Source organism: Ascidiella aspersa, chromosome 5 (genome assembly GCF_963924565.1).
Source record: "Ascidiella aspersa chromosome 5, kaAscAspe10.2, whole genome shotgun sequence".
Lineage (NCBI taxonomy): Eukaryota > Metazoa > Chordata > Ascidiacea > Phlebobranchia > Ascidiidae > Ascidiella > Ascidiella aspersa.
This window is the reverse complement of record NC_139451.1, coordinates 9,311,832-9,314,331: the sequence shown is the minus strand read 5'-3', so window position 1 is coordinate 9,314,331 and position 2,500 is coordinate 9,311,832. Positions and strand designations below refer to the sequence as shown.

Below are 2,500 nucleotides of genomic sequence, written 5' to 3'. Positions count from 1 at the left end.
TACTGAGGGAATCCTCGTTAGTTTCTTTTCCTCCGCTTAGTAATATGCTTAAATTCAGCGGGTAGCCTCGTCCGACCTCAGGCCGAAAGTAAGGACCGGGACTATTCTTCCCGTTCCGCGCTCGCCGTCGGCGCCGCGCGCCGCCGCGCACCTCGATTCCCGCCCTTGAGCCGCCAGCCGTTGGCCTCTTCGAGGTCGACTCGCCGCCGCCGCGCGGGATTCTGGTCGCGATCGTCGCGCATCGTGCCGTGCTGTCTTGAGCGGGACGGGCGCTCGCGCGTCCGACGCCGCAGCAGCCGCGCGGAGAAATCCCCGCGCGGAACGTTTGCAACGCGACCCTGAGGCGGGCGCGGCCCCGGGATTGACCCGAGGCCGCAATTTGCGTTCAGAACGTCGATGCTCAATGTGTCCTGCAATTCACACTAATTCACGCAGCTAGCTGCGTCCTTCATCGACTCACGAGCCGAGTGATCCACCGCCAAGAGCCATCCACGATTGTTTCGCTCGCACAGTGCCTCGCACTAAAGGGTGACAAAATATACCGCGCCGAGCGGTCGGCCAGGCCGACGCTTGAAGCCGGAGCGCGCGGCACCGCGGCACTCGACGCGCAAACATTACCGGGTGACCGAATCGCCGGCCGGCGCGCCGCTCCTCGCGGGTCGGGCGCCGGGTAGCAAAAACTTTTTCTCTCGCTTGTCCGAGTTTCGCGTTCGCCGAAGCGTTTGCGAGACCGTTAATGATCCTTCCGCAGGTTCACCTACGGAAACCTTGTTACGACTTTTACTTCCTCTAAATGATCAAGTTAGATCGTCTTCTCGGACGCCGGCTCGACCGTTGCCGGCCGCGCCAGGTCCAATCGGAGGACCTCACTAAACCATTCAATCGGTAGTAGCGACGGGCGGTGTGTACAAAGGGCAGGGACGTAATCAACGCGAGCTAATGACTCGCGCTTACTGGGAATTCCTCGTTCAAGGGAAATAATTGCAATTCCCTATCCCTAGCACGACCGGGGTTCAGCGGGTTACCCAGACCTGTCGGCCAAGGCGAGCACATGCTGATCCGGTCAGTGTAGCGCGCGTGCGGCCCCGAACATCTAAGGGCATCACAGACCTGTTATTGCTCAATCTCGTGTGGCTAAACGCCACTAGTCCCTCTAAGAAGTTAGACGCCGACCGATTGGGTCGCGTAACTAGTTAGCAAGCCAGAGTCTCGTTCGTTATCGGAATTAACCAGACAAATCGCTCCACCAACTAAGAACGGCCATGCACCACCACCCACAGAATCAAGAAAGAGCTCTCAATCTGTCAATCCTCACTGTGTCCGGGCCGGGTGAGATTTCCCGTGTTGAGTCAAATTAAGCCGCAGGCTCCACTCCTGGTGGTGCCCTTCCGTCAATTCCTTTAAGTTTCAGCTTTGCAACCATACTTCCCCCGGAACCCAAAGACTTTGGTTTCCCGCAAGCTGCCGGAGAGGTCGTAAAACTAACGCCCCCCGATCGCTAGTTGGCATCGTTTATAGTCAGAACTAGGACGGTATCTGATCGTCTTCGAACCTCTGACTTTCGCTCTTGATTAAAGAAAACATTCTTGGCAAATGCTTTCGCAGTCGTTCGTCTTGCGCCGATCCAAGAATTTCACCTCTAACGGCACAGTACGAATGCCCCCGTCTGTCCCTCTTAATCATTACCTCGCGCTCCGAAAACCAACAAAATAGAACCGAGGTCCTATTCCATTATTCCATGCACCATTATTCAGGCGAATCGCCTGCTTTGAACACTCTAATTTTTTCAAAGTAAACGTTCCGGCCGCCGCCGACACTCAGTCAAGGGCACCGGCGGAGAACCGGAGGTGAGGCCAGGACGGCCAGTACACGCCTTGCGACGGACCGGCCGCCTGCGCCCAAAATCCAACTACGAGCTTTTTAACCGCAACAACTTAAATATACACTTTTGGAGCTGGAATTACCGCGGCTGCTGGCACCAGACTTGCCCTCCAATGGATACTCGTTAAAGGTTTTAAAGTGTACTCATTCCAATTACAGGGCCTCGTTTAGAGTCCTGTATTGTTATTTTTCGTCACTACCTCCCCGCGTCGGGAATGGGTAATTTGCGCGCCTGCTGCCTTCCTTGGATGTGGTAGCCGTTTCTCAGGCTCCCTCTCCGGAATCGAACCCTGATTCTCCGTTACCCGTAAGAACCTCGGTAGGCCAGTACCGTACCGACGAAAGTTGATAGGGCAGACACTTGAATGATCCGTCGCCGGTGCGAGACCGTGCGATCCGCAAAGTTATCCAGAGTCACCAAAGGTTGCGGGCCGAAGCCCGGTCGGTTTTTGGTCTGATAAAAGCACGCCTCCCGCGAGGTCGGCGCTTCACGCATGTATTAGCTCTAGCATTTCCACAGTTAACCACGTAAAACGTACGATCAAATGAACCATAACTGATTTAATGAGCCATTCGCAGTTTCACTGTACGAGAGCTCGTACTTAGACTTGCATGGCTT

General features: G+C 55.4%; 2 non-coding genes and 1 pseudogene across 2 annotated transcripts in view; all 3 read right to left on the bottom strand.

The window, feature by feature from the left end:
- The window catches only part of LOC146142727 (large subunit ribosomal RNA), a 3,679-nt pseudogene extending 3,594 nt beyond the window's left edge, over positions 1–85 (bottom strand).
- A 248-nt stretch (positions 86–333) lies between these two features.
- Positions 334–487, bottom strand: LOC146142726 (5.8S ribosomal RNA). Its single transcript, XR_014499945.1, has one exon. It is a non-coding gene; the product is annotated as a 5.8S ribosomal RNA (ribosomal RNA).
- Positions 488–734: 247 nt separating this feature from the next.
- LOC146142725 (small subunit ribosomal RNA) overlaps positions 735–2,500 on the bottom strand; it is a 1,811-nt gene continuing 45 nt past the window's right edge. Inside the window, exon 1 of the ribosomal RNA XR_014500184.1 lies at positions 735–2,500. This exon is cut by the window's right edge and continues 45 nt beyond it. This is a non-coding gene — a ribosomal RNA (small subunit ribosomal RNA).